At 42.6% G+C, this 17575-nt stretch overlaps 1 long non-coding RNA gene across 1 annotated transcript in view; it reads right to left on the bottom strand.

The window, feature by feature from the left end:
• LOC136748894 (uncharacterized) overlaps positions 1 to 16968 on the bottom strand; it is a 52277-nt gene extending 35309 nt beyond the window's left edge. The window contains exons 1-2 of the long non-coding RNA XR_010816651.1: positions 16479 to 16968; positions 15341 to 15451 (exon numbers count right to left, since the gene is read on the bottom strand). This is a non-coding gene — a long non-coding RNA (uncharacterized LOC136748894). The remainder of the gene's footprint in view (positions 1 to 15340; positions 15452 to 16478) is intronic.
• Positions 16969 to 17575: the final 607 nt, after the last annotated feature.

The raw sequence follows: 17575 nt of genomic DNA, 5'->3' as shown, positions 1-17575 counted from the left end.
TGCCAAGAGGGGTAGAGAGAGAGAGAGAGAGAGAGAGAGAGAGAGAGAGAGAGAGAGAGAGAAAGAGAGAGGGGGGGTGGAGCACGAGAAGAACATGAAGACTCTCTCAGCTGTGTGTGATTATACACCAGTGTGGAGTGTTACACTGGAATATTCACAGGGCAAGGATTACCAAAATCTCAGAATCTCCATGCCTTCCACAGAAAAATGGGCAGACAAAGATTACCAAATAATGTGAAATAAAATAAAAACAGATAAATCCTTTTCGGTTTCATGCTTTATTCTCTCTCTCTCATATATTAGTTAACAGATCATTATTTTTGTAACTTACCTTCCCCCCCCCCCACTCCTATCTCTCTTTCTCTCACTCTCTCTTCCACTCCTCCGCCAATTCCTTCCTTGTTCTCAAATTACTTAAATGGCTGACGTGCATTAACAGTCAAGGCGGGGACCATTTCTTTTGAACCTGCTTGCATGACTAAATTATGAAAATGGTAAAACAATTAAATTCAAATCTTAATTAGTGTTTTTCCTCTTCCATTTAATTAGTCAATTTTTTCCCCTTTAATAAGGGAGAGCACCGGTGACGACTGGAGTAGACACATTTATTATATCTCACCTTACTACATGGTGCCCATCTCCATTAGCGCTCTGTCAACATACATCACAGACATCAGGGGAGTTTAGAGACACCCTACGGTGAGTATAAAAGAAGCAGGGATAATATTGTCCTTCCTCAGTGAATAAAGATTTAAGGATTGAGTTTCTCTATGCCTTTTTCCTACTCTTGGGTTTCTAATGGAAAAACAAGACACCAAAAATTATAATTGACATTCTGACTTCTGCAGCACCTTCTCCCCATTGGCCTTCTGTCAAAATGATACTTCTCGGAAACTCTGAAAATAAATTAATCTATAAATGGCGCTACGCACAGTCACACACAGAACTGTAAATAAGCATGAGCCACGAATAACACAGCTCTGTGTAGTCAACAATGGGAAGCTATTAAACAGTCATGCTACTTTCAATCCAATTGACCACAGACCCCCCCCAACAAAAAAGCAATTATAATATGGCAGAAATTGAGAAAAATAAGTACAGAACAGAAGGTGAAACATTTACTCCCCCACACATCGCACTGAACTACTGGACTCTCAGGGCAAAGGCACAGCATTACACTTCCCAAAGAAAGCCTGTCAAGGAAAAGCTAATTGCCTGCATGTGTACAGATCTGAATCTCTCTTTTACAGGAAATACCACCACGTTTCTCACAGTCGGGTTTTATTATTCAATGTATTTATTTTTTGTCATCAAAAGTAAATGTCCGTTTCCTGGTAATTGAATCAACAGGCTTCTAAAAGTGACCTTCACGGAAGGTTCGTAAGCTTCTCTTGGAATTCGAAGAGTAAAACCGCATGAAGGGAAAGTCAAGAATACATCTTTTCTTCTGTCCAAAGTGTGATGATCGAGCCAGTTTTAAGTGTAATTTAACTAATAACATGAAGGATAATAGAGTTGTCTGATATGGAAGTGAAGAAAAAATTAAAATTTGATGAATATGTTCAGCTGCATTTAACGAGATTAATAACTTGTAGAAGTGATATTTAAAAAATAATGACTAACTATGAACATAGTGTCATGGCCCGGGGAGTGAGCAGAGAACACAAGATTATATGTAAATTAAATAAATAAAAGGGAATGTGATCCGTGTTTCCACTGGCGTCACTCGAACCTCAAAGATTTCCATTTTCATGAATATCAGCAGGAAATTAAATTATATTTAAAAAAATCTGAATAAAGTGTTCTTTCAAGAAATGCTCTAAAAGGTTAGAGAGCATATGCCACAGTCTGATCAAAAGCTGCTAAAGCTAAAATTTAAATTATTTAAAGTGTTAAAGAGGTTGCAGGATTGAACAAGATGTCAAAATTATAACCCAGCACGTTTAAAAATAATTCAAAAAGCTGACTGCGTTTACATTTTAAGCACTGGCATCACATCAGTACACAAGATGTACTCTACTGCATATTTCATTCTCTGATCTGCATTGAACACCTACACCTCCACATGATACGAGCCCAAACACTATCAAGCCACTCCTCACTAGTGCAAGCTGCAAGAACATTGCGCTTATATTTGGTAAGTCGCCCGGGACAAGAGCATCTGCTAAGAAATAAATAATAATAATAATAATAATAATTAATAATAATAATAATTCACAGTAAAGTCAGTGCATGTGACTGTAATGTCTGTCTGTTAAACAATGTACAAGGACAGGTCCGTTATTTTATATGATGTTTACCCCCCCATCCTCGCCCCCCTACAAACACACACAATCACACCAAAATGTGTCTATTCTCTCTGTTCTTTCATCGAGTAACAAGGCCTTCATCAAAGATCGGCAAAAAAAAAACGCTGACCCCTCCCTGCCCAGGTCCCCATCCCCCCGGCTGCGGTCTAAAAGACAGCTTTCCTTTCATTGCAAAACATTTCAAACAGAAGCACTTATGTGTTGAGGCTGACACATTGTTTGACAGGTAAACAAGAGCACATAAACGGGAACGAGAGAGAATATAAAAACTTACTGTATTTTCCTTTCTATTGTTTTCTCTTCCAGCTACTCTGGAGAACACTTACACAGCCAGGTGTTTTAGTATAGTGCCCTGTTGGCACACTCCACACAAAGCATCTAGGCTCGGCCTTGTTCAGCACTGGAACAAAAGGACAGTTTCAGGATGGAACATCTTTACACGACATGTCTCTGATCCACGGAGACTGTTCCGTCTCCAACTGGCTTTGATGCCCTTGGAGGTCAAGCATTGATTTAGACTTCCAGCTGAATTCCTCATAACAAAGTGAATGCATGTTCCCCTCGCACATTTTCTTCTCTCGAACTGTAGAGTTCACTTCAAAGCAAGTGGATGGTGCACTCTCGTTAAAAAAAAAATATATATATATATATATATATATATACACACCAATCAACCATAACATTATGACCACTGACAGGTGAAGTGAATAACACTGATAATTTCGTTATCATGGCACCTGTCAGTGAGTGGGATATATTAGGCAGCAAGTGAACATTTTATCCTCAAAGTTGATGTGTTAGAAGCAGGAAAAATGGGCAAGTGTGAGGATCTGAGTGACTTTGACAAGGGCCAAATTGTGATGGCTAGACGACTGGGTCAGAGCATCTCCAAAACTGCAGCTCTTGTGGGGTGTTCCCGGTCTGCAGTGGTCAGTACCTATCAAACGTGGTCCAAGGAAGGAAAAGCGGTGAACCGGCGACAGGGTCATGGGCGGCCAAGGCTCATTGATGCACGTGGGGAGCGAAGGCTGGCCCGTGTGGTCCGATCCAACAGACGAGCTACTGTAGCTCAAATTGCTGAAAAAGTGAATGCTGGTTCTGATAGAAAGGTGTCAGAACACACAGTGCATCACAGTTTGTTGCGTATGAGGCTGCATAGCCGCAGAACAGTCAGGGTGCCCATGCTGACCCCTGTCCACTGCCGAAAGCACCTACAATGGGCACGTGAGCATCAGAACTGGACCACAAAGCAATGGAAGAAGGTGGCCTGGTCTGATGAATCACGTTTTCTTTTACATCATGTGGATGGCCGGGTGCGTGTGCATCGTTTACCTGGAGAACACATGGCACCAGGATGCACTATGGGAAGAAGGCAAGCCGGTGGAGGCAGTGTGATGCTTTGTTCAATGTTCTGCTGGGAAACATTGGGTCCTGCCATTCATGTGGATGTTACTTTGACACATACCACCTACCTAAGCATTGTTGCAGACCATGTACACCCTTTCATGAAAACAGTATTCCCTGATGGCATTGGCCTCTTTCAGCAGGATAATGCGCCCTGCCACAAAGCAAAAATTGCTCAGCAATGGTTTGAGAAACACCACGAGTTCAAGGTGTTGACTTACATCCAATCGAGCATCTGTGGGATGTGCTGGACAAACAAGTCCGATCCATGGAGGCCCCACCTCGCAACTTACAGGACTTAAAGGATCTGCTGCTAACGTCTTGGTGCCAGATACCACAGCACACCTTCAGAGGTCTAGTGGAGTCCATGCCTCGACAGGTCAGGGCTGTTTTGGTGGCAAAATGGGGACCAACACAATATTAGGCAGGTGGTCATAATGTTATGGCTGATCGGTGTGTAATTATATATATATACACATATATACACACACATACATACAGTACTGTGCAAAAGTTTTAGGCAGGTGTGAAAAAATGCTGTAAGAATGCTTTCAAAAATAGACATGTTAATAGATTATATTTATCAATTATCTAAATGAAGAAAAATCTACATCCATTCAATATTTGGTGAGACCACCCTTTGCCTTCAAAACAGCATCAATTCTTCTAGGTACACTTGCACACAGTTCTTGCCAAACTTGTAAGTAACCTCCACCATGCTTCAACTGTTGCCTGCAGACACTCATTCGTGTACCGCTCTCCAGCCCTTTGGCGAACAAACTGCCTTCTGCTACAGCCAAATATTTCACATTTTGACTCAGCAGTCTAGAGCACCTGCTGCCATTTTTCTGCACCCCAGTTCCTGTGTTTTTGTGCATAGTTGAGTGGCTTGGCCTTGTTGCCACGTCTGAGGTTTTTTGGCCGAAGGTCTTCCATGAAGGCCACTTCTGACCAGACAGTAGATGGGTGTACCAGGGTCCCACTGTTTTCTTCCAATTCTGAGATGATGGCACTGCTGGACATCTTCTGATTGCGAAGGGAATTAAGCATGATGTGTCTTTCATCTGCTACAGTAAGTTCCCTTGGCCGACCACTGCGTCTATGGTCCTCAACGTTGCCCGTTTCTTTGTGCTTCTTCAAAAGAGCTTGGACAGCACATCTGGAAACCCCTGACTGCATTGAAATGTCTGCCTGGGAGAGACCTTGCTGATGCAGTAGAACTACCTTGTGTCTTGTTGCTGTGCTCAGTCTTGCCGTGGTGTTTGACTTTTGACAGTAAACTCTTCAGCAGCCTCACTTTGTTAGCTGAGTTTGGCTGTTCCTCACCCAGTTTTATTCCTCCTACACAGCTGTTTCTGCTTCAGTTAATGATTGTGTTTCAACCTACATATTGAATTGATGATCATTAGCACCTGTTTGGTATAATTGTTTAGTCAAACAACTGACTATATGCCTACAAAATCCCTGACTTTGTGCAAGTGTACCTAGAAGAATTGATGCTGTTTTAAAGGTGAAGGGTGGTCACACCAAATATGGATTTGATTTACATTTGTCTTCTGTTCACTCACTTTGCATTTATTTAATTAATAAATATAATCTATTAACATGTCTATTTTTGAAAGCATTCTTACTTTACAGCATTTTTTCACACCTGCCTAAAACTTTTGTACAGTACTGTGTATATCTATATATAAATTACTTATTGACAAGAATAATTCAAGCCAGGCACTCCTGAGCCATGACGAGCTGGTAATAATTAATCTTGATAAGGGAATGGGTCAATTGCACTCTGTGTAGCCACTGTTTTCTCATATTCCATATATCTCCCAAGCTGCTGGGTGCTGCAGGGCTCTCGCCCCACTGACACAGCAAATGTCCTGCAAGGATCATTTGCACAGCTTTGGCCTTCCGATCATTCATTTGCAGGGCACAATCATCCGTTCGTTTAAAATGCATGAACGCATACATGATAGCCACTCTGTAGGTACATACATATCAGACTTTTGTTGTGCTTGCATACTTCATGGAATGCCTCTTTGGACCAGTGGGTTGAGCCCTCTCTTCACTGAAGAAGCCATTTTCCACTCTAAATCCACCGCTGACAGCTTCTACTGCTCTGCCAGGTAGTAAAGATGTGCAGGTCTTCTCAACGTAACAAATTATTAATTAAAACGGATCTCAATTCGCCCTTCCCTCTATGAAGGCCCAACACAGAGCTCCAAGGGCCCTTGTAGAGAAGCCTTTCTGATGTAGAAAGCTCACCGCTGACATACAGGCAATTATACAGCCTGAGGACCCCAGTTAGGGACCAACTGAAGTGCGTCAGTTTGCCTCCCTCCCCCTCCATCGAGGCGATCCCACGGGATGGCAGAGAAGACTAAGGCATGAGTCATCCTGCTAAATTGGACTCTGCCAAAGCGCCGCAGTCGCGGACCGCTGATTGGCGCATGGATCGCTATGATCCTGAGGGATGCATAGAAAAATCTGCCGACCGTTTCCAAGCTTCAAACTCTGCGCTAACTAACCAAACAACACCCTGATCCAGAATCCGCCTTGCCGCCCTCCCTCCCCCCCTCTGTCTCTGTGTAACGGATTTCGATTTCCAGTTGTGAAGCCCCTTCCCCAGTGGACTGAGCGGTGCTCCATAGTACTCTAACACCATGTGCATACATAGCAGAAGGAAAGAGAAGCAGCAGCCAGAGGAGCGCAATATGGATCCCCTCAGGAAGGTTTTCACAGGAGCCACTGGCATGTTCCTGCCCAGCATGGATGGCTCTCTGTTCATGTGTTTATTTTAGTTATTCTGCAGTAGAAATGAATGCAATCACTTTACAGAAGGACTAACCGATACCAAAGCACGGCCCTCAATCTGGTTCTTCTGCTCAGCAGAAATATATCACTGGCTATGCAGATGGGGGTAAGCAATTACACAACTCAGGGCTGAGCCACTGCCAGAGCACACACACAAAAACACACTGACGCTGGTGGACTTTGTTTTTTTTAAGTTCCTGACATGACTGACTGTGCTATCAGTGTTGCATACGGTGCAATCCCAGCCAGTTCCCTCCTGCAGGTTCCCCCCACAGACAGGAAAGTGCAGAAACACAGCAGCTCATGAGAAAGGTTTCCATGATTCATAGTAATGTGTGCATTCATTTTTTATAGCGATTTCACCCTTGCAATGGTGTGTAAATGGAGTACATTTCACGTTAGAAAAAACATGTAAGTCACCTTGGATAAAAGGTGTCTGTTCCATGAGTACATCAAAATAATACACCTATATTTCACGATTATTATTATTGTCATCATCATTCTCCAGAACATTCAGTCCAGAACCTTGATGCACACACTCAGAGGACATGTACACTCCAGTACATGGGTTCTACAAAACAGCAGCGACCCCGACACAGGAATAAAGGCAGCCTCTTCCTGAGAGAGAGCGATGACACTTGGTGGGGTCAGACTCAAGTTAATTTACCATCCTATTTACAACACTTTCTCATTAACACACACGGACTGGGAGCTGCTTCCTGGGGATGTTTCAGTAACTGGCCTGATGAACTTCTCGAATCAATACCCTGCTGGGGATGTGATGAGCAGGATGCTCAGCGCTGGAAATGGCGGCTGCGCCGTCCGCTCCGCTCATCAATTCACAACTCAAAGAGCAGTGCAGGAAAGTTCCCACGAGCTGACCTGCCGCGCGGGTGACAGACACTGAGGAGAAGGTGCCGACCAAACCAGCAATTGTTTAAATGGATTGCATAAGGCATTCGGGTCAAAGCCACCTGCTCCTGCAGAGTAAGGACATCCACACGGAGTGGGTCGCTCCGGGGGGGGGTGTAATACCCCAGGCAATCTGACGGCCCTGGACTTTATTAGCTGACTAAAGGTCTTGTGCGAAAGGTTTTTGTGCGAAAGGTTTTTGTGTGAAAATAAGATAAATACACTGGAATGTCAAATGACACTCGATGTGTTTACCTGTTATGTTTAAAAAATTCACAGATTCAGACATCTGCACCCCATGCAATGTGTGTGTGTGTGTAATTAAAAGCATTTAGACACAAAATAAAACTCTCCCTTGGAAAATGTCTAATCCTGTGAAATATCTTTCAGCTGAAGTGGAGACGAGCACAGGAATGCTCTAGAGTCTGAGGCATGAATTACAAATAATATCAAGCGACATTATTTCATATTGGCAATTTAATTAAAAGTGCCGGCTGCATTCTAGATGACATTTCTGAGGTCCGTGTTTTAATTTAAACATTCAGATAAATGTAAAACAAAAATTATTAACATTAAAACACTTTTCTTGTCTCATTACAAAAACTGTGCGCACAGTATTGTTCAACTTTATGTATTTAAAAAAAAATGTTTATTATTAAAAGGTAGAGCACAGTGACATGATTTTATTTATTTAGTTTTAATGAGCAATAAGTATGGAAAGTGGAGAACAATTATTGCATAAAACATCGCGTCTTCGCCAGAATCCTAAAGGTCAGCTGATTTTGGTTTTATTTAAAACTGTAAGAACAATTCACAAAGCAGGCAAGTCACAGGCTTTGATTCTCTGAGGCACCGTTAAGGAAGCCGCAGCGAATATCTTATACACGTCTCTAATAAGCTCATAGGCCGGGCGGCCCCGTGGTGAAGCTAAGGGGCTTGTTTGCAGCAGACTGCAGGTTCTCGCCCTGGTTCTGGCACCAACTAACAGAGCAGGCTATGGAAAGGTCTGCCAAGATGGGTTTCATCAAATCATCATATCCAACCCAAAGACAGGCCGTTTCCTTTCCAGCAATAAGATGAGGAGGAACCTCTGAGAAACTTGTGAGTGATTGGGTTGCTCCCTGTTTGTAATGGCATTTTGCAAATTGGGAGAAAGGAGTGTAATTTATGTATTTATTATTAAAATTAGAGCTCCAGAACACAGCATGACAAGCAATTGCCACACATTTCAAATACTAGAAAGGAAATGGAAGGTATGTTTTTCTTAGAGAATTATGAATTATCACTACATGGAGTTGATGTGACCTAAAACCCCCCCACCCCCCCGAGCGCCATCCTTCAGATGAGCACAATCCAGTCAACGTAAGCAAAACAATACTGTGCTCAGAAACCTCGCCACTGCCACGTTGGATATTGCGGCGAACCAGACATGACCATAGTCTTTCCTGATTGGTTGATTCAGGTGTTAGGTGTTTGAGCACGGCTCGGTAATCCAGCACACATCAGCGTCGCTGTAGCTGTCTGTCTCAATTCACCTCCAGGCTTAGTGTGGTGCTTTGAATAAATGCGTCAGCTAATAACTAATTAACATTAATTATGGTATCCCAGTCAAGCGACAGGGGGGTGTACAATAGATTTATTGCGGTGGAATCCTGTAAACTTGACATTTTAAATAACTGCTAATTAATGGCTGGTGAGATATTAGCAAGTATGTGTCTTCTCAAAGTCATATCCTTGTTACCGGTGGCTAATTAAACTTGTAATTCGTGCTTCATGCATACATGTAAGTGTTCAAACCCCAACCCTAAAAATGACCTGAAATGTATGCTTAAATGCATAAATTATTTCATCCTGTGCTAGTAAGGACATTATTAACAAAAGCAGGCATTGCTGGAAACAAACGATCAGAGAACTTTGCAGTTATTTACTTTGTTTTACACTGTCAGCTAATCACTTCACACCTCCAGCTGAGCTGGGTGATGAATGAGTCTGCATCAGTAAAGTCACTTTGTCCCCATGTTCAACTTCTACTTCTCAGCCTTCAGAGAGAGAAAACACACAAACAATTCCTATGCTATACAATATGTATTCTGGTGCAGAAGAAAAGCTAATTTCAAAATATTTTATCAAATATTTATGAGCGCATGAATTGAAGGAACAACCTGGCTAGTTCAATATACCATAGAGCTCTATATCTCGAAAGTGCATGCATCTTTAATGCAGCAGCCCCTTAAGGATCAGCTCTAAATATGAATTAATGTCTTCCTTTGACTTCTGGGAGATGTATTTGGTCTCTGGGGAGGCGCGGAATAACCTGTCAAAAATCTGCATGTGTAGCAAAGCAGCCTTGGTGAGACAGGGGCGAAAAAATAAAAGGTTGAATTTCAGGGAGTGTAGTGGCCATCATGCTCTGTGTGTCCCTGTGCTCTTTCCACCTCCCCCTTTGGGTCCCCTCTCTGTGACAGGAGAGACGCCAACTTTGGCTCCTGTATCAGAGGAATCAGTTACTTGATACACTGTGCAATAATAAAAGACAAACAAACAAAACAAATTAAATAGTTACAGGAACATACAGACGGGCAAATAGATCAGGAAACACATAGTTCTCCATTTAAAATACTACAGTGAAAAACAGTTAGAAACCTCTTCTGTGGACAGCTTGACTGCACATATCACATTATAACTTGGCATTGCTTTGCCTGGGATAAGGGAATCCCCTAAATTAATAAACACACACATTAATTACAACCATAATCCCGAAACACTGAGGTATAGACTCCCAGGTCACATCCCGGGCCTTTTGGCCTTATCTAGCCCTCTCACTGTTGTGGCTTAGACTGGCTGCTGGCCAACAGCTGAAGGACGAGCCCACAATACAGGCCCCTCGCACATCCATCTTTAATCCTCACATGTTTACCTCTGGAATCTGTATAAATGGAAACCGATTTGCTGCTATATTAGGTATCTGCGTGTTTGGCATTCTCGGCACTTAATTTGTGAATTATCCGTCATACTCATCTGACCAAAAATACATAACTAATGAAAACCTGAATAACCAGTATCTGCTGCTGAAATCACTTCACTTGTTGACTACCTGATGACAGTGTGAAAACCAGACTTGAATTTATGAGGACATGCGTGCAAATATATTCAAATTGCACTGATTCTTTTTATTGTGTTTTTTTTTAACAAGCTTCAGATTCAGCCCAGGTAACATTCCTAAACAAATGGAGATGAAAGTGTAAATATTTTTGTGTTTTTGAGTGCGAGTGTGTATGGCAGTGTTTATATGCAAATGCGCTTCCACCAGCATAGAGAGCCGTGCTGGGGAACGGCTGCCTACTCAAGGTGCCTCCTGCTGGGTCGAGGCTAATGGAGCCCCCCCGGATACCAGCACTTCACCACTGATGATGGATGATTTGCTCTGCACTTCTCCCAGGGAGGAAACTTCTGGAGGACACTGACACGTCCCCTACCCCCATCCCCCTCTGCCTCAGAGTCCTGCTGACCATAATCAAGATCCGGAGATGGGTTTGGCCACAATCTGAACTCACAAGCTCTCTGTGTGAACTGCAAGACTGGTATTTCTCTTTGAGGTGTTTTTTTCCACATTTGTTTCAGACAAACAAAGCTTTGGATTCTCAAAGACACCATTTATTATTACTTATTTAATACAAAATAAAATAACATGGTTGTGGGGGATTACATTATTTCTATATGACAGTTTTCAATACATTTTGACTTCACATGGATCAACTGAATCACACAGATTCAAACACTCTGTAAGAACCCATCACCAACTCAGTGACATACAGCCACAGCCCCAAACAACTTTGATATTTTTGCTGTCCTGTGTGTGTGTGCGTGTGCATGTGCATGTGCGTGTGTGTGTTCAGCACCAAATCCCTCCTCAGTCCACCTCTGCCTGACATTGAATCTTGACTGGATTCAACAAAAGCATCTCAAGCTCAAAAGGGATAAAATAGAACTCGTCCTCAGAGGCACCAAAATCCACCCTCACCAAAACTGGAAACATCACTGTCTCTCCCTCCTCCAATGCACGCAGCCTTGGCGTCATCCTGGACTTCACCCTCTCCTTTGACTGCCACATGAGACACACTGTCAAATCCTCATTCTTCTACCTCCCTCTCCCGTCCTGCTGCTGAAGCCCTCATTCACCCATTCATTTCCTCCCATCTCAATTATTAAAAAAACTCATGACTCTGGTATGGTATCAACTCAAGCTCTCAACATAAACTCCAAATGGTCCAAACTTCTCACCCACAATGAGTCCTGGCAGCATATCACCCCTGTCCTCCATGAACTCCACTGGCCTTGTAAAGCAAGTTTGGTCCTTGAAAAGAACTATATAAGTTCCATTTATTATTACATATGCGTGTGTATGGATCTTCCAAAAGACCCTTGTCTAGACTGTGGGGACAGACCCTGCTAAAATCTGCATGGGGATTTGGCATGAATCATAATGGTGTTCCTGTCCGGCCGTAATGACTGACTGAACACGCCTCCTCACGCTCTTTACACTTGACTGCAGTCGTTCCCTGATTTCCCAGTCAACAAGGGCACCAGTCTATACCCACCTGCAGTACAGTACCAACCGCTCATCTATCTGATTTATGTATTGATTTATTTATGTATTTTTCTTTGGCCCAATAAATTAAATGTTAATACAGAACTGTGAATACACGATTACCATGCCTAATGAGGCAGAGTACAATTTGCATCACAAATAAGGGTTATTACATGGAGGTAACCAAATTATTTATTTGTTGCTGGGTTTCTTGTGTGTTTTCTCTTTTTTTAGTTTTGTCCTTTCCATTACTATGTACAGGGTCTGGCTGAGTTGTACGCAAGGGAATCAAGGTGAACGCCATTGTGAGGCACACCCTGTCTAAATACCACAGTACATATTGACCCTGAAGGACAGATACCCCCGGGTTCAGGTAGTTTCCACACTGACTGACCCGCAAGATCAAATTCACTCACTCCCCACTGCTCCTACTCTCCGACTCTGCTCAACACCACCAGGCACAAAACCGTCATTGATTTTTCACTCATTGATGAATTCGTTCATTCCTTCTTTGTTTTATGTATTTATTTGTTTTTATGAGCTCTCAGGATTAAGTTCAGTGTGACCCCCGTCTCCTCCTCACCTCATTAAGGTCGCCACTCTCAAACTCAATCAGAGGCAGGAGGCAGAACAATGAATTCGGCGCCGCGCACCACCGCTCGCAAATCAGAACTTCACTCCGTTCGAGGAGAGTGCGAGACTCCCACAGCCACGACGAGTCTGTTTCTGTTTTTTATTTTCTTATTGTGAATGCAGCTCAATTCTTATGTGTATGTACAGTACTGTGCAAAAGTTTTAGGCAGGTGTGAAAAAATGCTGTAAAGTAAGAATGCTTTCAAAAATAGACATGTTAATAGATTATATTTATCAATTAACTAAAGGCAAAGTGAGTGAACAGAAGAAAAATCTAAATCAAATCCATATTTGGAGTGACCACCCTTTGCCTTCAAAACAGTTTCAATTCTTCTAGGTACACTTCAGTTTTTGAAGGAACTTGGCAGGTAGGTTGGCCCAAACATCTTGGAGAACTAACCACAGTTCGTCTGTGGATTTAGGCAGCCTCAGTTGCTTCTCTCTCTTCATGTCATCCCAGACAGACTCGATGATGTTGAGATCAGGGCTCTGTTGGGGCCATACCATCACTTCCAGGACTCCTTGTTCTTCTTTACACTGACAGTTCCTAATGACTGTCGCTGTATGTTTGGGGTCGTTGTCATGCAGCAGAATAAATTTGGGCCCAATCAGATGCCTCCCTGATGGTATTGCATGATGGAGAAGTATCTGCCTGTACTTCTCAGCATTGAGGAGACCATTCATTCTGATCAAATCCCCAACTCCATGATGTGTCTTTCATCTGCTGCAGTAACTTTCCATGGCCAACTACTGCATCTACGGTCCTCAACGTTTCTGTGTGCTTCTTCAAAAGAGCTTGGACAGCACATCTGGAAACCCCTGCCTGCATTGAAATGTCTGCCTGGGAGAGACCTTGCTGATGCAGTATAACTACCTTGTGTCTTGTTGCTGTGCTCAGTCTTGCCGTGGTGTTTGACTTTTGACAGTAAACTGTCTTCAGCAGCCTCACCTTGTTAGCTGAGTTTGGCTGTTCCTCACCCAGTTTTATTCCTCCTACACAGCTGTTTCTGTTTCAGTCAATGATTGTGTTTCAACCTACATACTGAATTGATGATCATTAGCACCTGTTTGGTATAATTGTTTAATCATACACCTGACTATATGCCTACAAAATCCCTGACTATGTGCAAGTGCACCTAGAAGAATTGATGCTGTCTTGAAGGCAAAGGGTGGTCACACCAAATATGGATTTGATTTAGATTTTTCTTCCGTTCACTCACTTTGCATTTAGTTAATTGACAAATATAATCTATTAACATGTCTATTTTTGAAAGCATTCTTACTTTACAGCATTTTTTCCACACCTGCCTAAAACGTTTGCACAGTACTGTATAAGCAACCAGTCAGTGATTTCACCCATCGTTAGGAATTATACAGCATAGCGTTGCAATACTCTCCATATACTGTCTACCAGACCTGCCCTTAACATGAAGGTTAGCCTGGCCTGCAGAAGAGCCAGGTCTCTCTCACTGGAAACCAGCAGAGGGACACCAATGTTCACAGAATGACCAGGTTCACCGAATACATGATTTCATACCACCTCCACTACACACTTTTGATTTTTGCGGCAAGCAGCTTCTTTTCTTACCAAGACTACAAGATGCATTTTTATTTTCATAGATTTTTTATATATATAATGGATAAGAAACTGTGATGAGAGGAAGTCTGACACAGTTTATTTAATATACCCCTCTCGCCCCCCCCCCGAAGACCGCAGCTCTATGCCAGGCGTTCCGAAATTCTTCAATCTTCAAACAGAAGAAACGAGAAAGAGAGTAAAGAGAATTCTATGGGCTTTTGAGCAGCGGGACACACACACACACAGGGAATACTTAAGAGGGACACAAATAAGTGAATACATTCGGCACTGTACTTAATGTGGAGCTGAATAATTCCACTGCTTTTTCAGCGTGTTTGCTCTCACTCCTGATAAAACCCACTTATTGATTCTAGCTCTGGAAGAAGACTTCAGAATAAGAATTGAGGTTTGATTTCAGATAGAGTGTTAACAGAATACTTGGTAATCAACACTGGTGGTGTATAATAAACCACAGATCTTTACAACACATTTTCTGCACCCCCACCCCTCTATCCGTACTGAGGATAATGGCTGCCCACAGAAAAAGTGAGCTTTACCACTTTTACTAGCCTCACAAATCAAGATAACTCCTTGGAAAACTGTCACTAGGAGAAATGGAAATAGGTCTTAAACCACGCAAGCTAAATCCATATGGGTAGTGAGTACAGATGTGGAAAAGGTGTGTCACCACCACAAGACAGCTCTATGTCACAATGGGGACTGGAATAACTCAACTGCTCTTAAAGAACGAATAATTGGCACAATTCTTCACATTCTGGAGAAAAAAAAACTCCAAAGAATCTGCAACACCAAACACGAATGCTAAGGTCCCCGTACTTCATCAGGGTTCATTCCTCAATAAATTATTTAAACCCATCTGAATTATGCATGGGAATTTATACTGTGGCAGATTTCAGAATAGCGCTTGGGCCACAGCCAGGTTTTTCACATTGACAAAATAAAACTAAAATAAAACTAAACCAAAAAACCCACACGGGTTCCGAGATGGCTGATGTGAAAAGACATTAGAGCATCTGTCGTTCATAAGATTGAGGCCATTTAACTTTAGGTCCTTTTGGGAAGGATGCCATGACAAAAACTCACCTGTCGTCTTAACCGTATTGGCGTCCAGAGTCCCAACAGCTTGTAAGTTAATGTTTCGGATCGGATCACGGCGCCGAGCGACACTGTCACTGCGCTTCAGAAGAGCGGCGCCTGCAGGAAATCAGAGGATTGAGATCAGAAAAGCCACTCAATGAACTAGTGCTGAATTAGCACCCTGTCAACATAGGCAACACAACCTGAACGACAACCACATGACATGACAGGCTTAGGGAAAATAATACATTAGCACTCCCCTGGTTCGCAGTTTCTACCACAGTGTAGTGTCCTGGCAAACAGGAAAACGAGCACACAAACAAACACACGAAGAATGCTCAATCTCTGCAAACTGAGACCAAAGTAAGATGATGCAGGGCACTGACCACCTGAGCTGGAGACCCCAGTGCCCAAGCAAAGCAGGTTTCTACTTCCCCATTAGGCCCAGACTGCCACACAACAATTCTTCAACGATGGACAAAAGAAGCTATAGAATGGATCCCAAGAGATCAAAAAGTAAGTGGCTCATTAAAGGCAGATCATGATGATTATACTACGTCATATCATCATCACAATCATCTTCAGCCCATATTGATCGTCTGCTGGATGAAGGTCTACGCAAGATGTTTCCACTTGTTTCGATCTACAGCTTCTCTTCTCCATGTCATGCCTTCAAAGTTTATTATTTAATCTTCCCATATTTTATGTGGTCATCTTCTAGGTCTCTTCTAATCTCTAGGGATCCATTCGATATCTTCCTTTGTCCATCTTTGTCCTGTTGTTCTGGCAGTGTGTCATTTTCACTGTCGATGATGTCACATACTTGTTTGTGCTATGTATTATTCAGGTGCTTTCATGTGACCTGCCGTAAATTGGTTTTGAACACAGGTCGGAATTGTTATTACTGTCGTAAGTCATGGTGAACGTTAATAGTTGTAACTATAACTTACACTATATTTAAATGCATATGCTGTACAGTACAAATTGCATAACACAGGGTAATGTACAACAATTCATATTAAATCGATAAAATACAAACAAAGTAATAAAATAAAGGTAAATATCTCACCCGGGCATTTCCATCTTGCGGATATTTACGGACAAGGCAGAGATACTAGGTAAACACAGCACGTTTAACACTTACTCTGGATGCTGATGCTGGCTTGCAAGGGGGATTTTGTGAGGAGGAAAACGTGAAACTAACTGGAGGAGTGAGAAGTGCTGGGCATGATGCTGTGCTTTGTCTCATTTTGGTCGTTAACGCCAGACTCCGTGAGGAAATGAAACTATGCGGCTCTGGGCTTGTAAGTCGAGGCTGTGGTTATATAATTATAATCGTATATATAATATACAAACATACTAATTAATACTTTTATTTTTGCCTTCTTTAAATGCATATCGTTTGGGCTGAAAGCACGCTTGTGAGGACTGGGCTCCTGCTCCGATATGCTGCTTCCCTCCCGGTGGCGGGGCTCTGGAGGACCGCGGGCTCCCTCTGTCGGCCGACCCGACCCGCAGCAGCGCCGGCTCTGGGCTGGATCAGGGATGCTGTGAAAACCACATTGTAATGTGAACTGTTTTTTATTCTCATTGAAGACTCTTCAGGAATGGGTATATGTAGTCATTATGGGTCATAACCCACGCAGATGGGTGTGTGACTGCAGCTCTCACCTGTGTGTCGGATTGAGATCTCCGTCATTATTCAACCGCAGTGACACATTAGAGGTACAGCAGCTGCGCCGGTTCACATCTTGGTGTCGTTCGTGTAGCGCAGACTAACGCAGTTCTGCACACGTCTGCACAATTCCAGCGCTCTCATTGGTGGAGCAGCGCAGATCCGCGCAGAACTGCAGAGTTCGCTTATTATTTTTTGATTGATTGATGATGATCATTATTATTATCATCTTCCTGAGTTACAGTAATGCAAGATCATTTGTATCCTGTTTTACAAGTTATTGTTTATTCTTTTGATAACCTGTCTACGCATGGCCATTCTCCCACTGTTGTAGCCTGTAATTGTAATTGGCACTCATATAATACTCTCATAATACACAAAGTTTTTTTGCTTATCTTCTAGAATGAGTGCACTGTAATTGTCTCTGGGTATCTCCTCTGCTCTTCAGTCCCAGTCTGTCTCTCTCAGGTGTATGGCAATGCGAGAATTCACTATAGTATAATAACCTATTGCATTCATGATATAAACTCCTCATTATGAATACAGAACATAAAAGCATCTGTATG

This window comes from Amia ocellicauda, chromosome 4 (genome assembly GCF_036373705.1).
Source record: "Amia ocellicauda isolate fAmiCal2 chromosome 4, fAmiCal2.hap1, whole genome shotgun sequence".
Lineage (NCBI taxonomy): Eukaryota > Metazoa > Chordata > Actinopteri > Amiiformes > Amiidae > Amia > Amia ocellicauda.
Note: the sequence above shows the minus strand (reverse complement) of the source record. Positions and strands in the feature narration are given on the sequence as shown.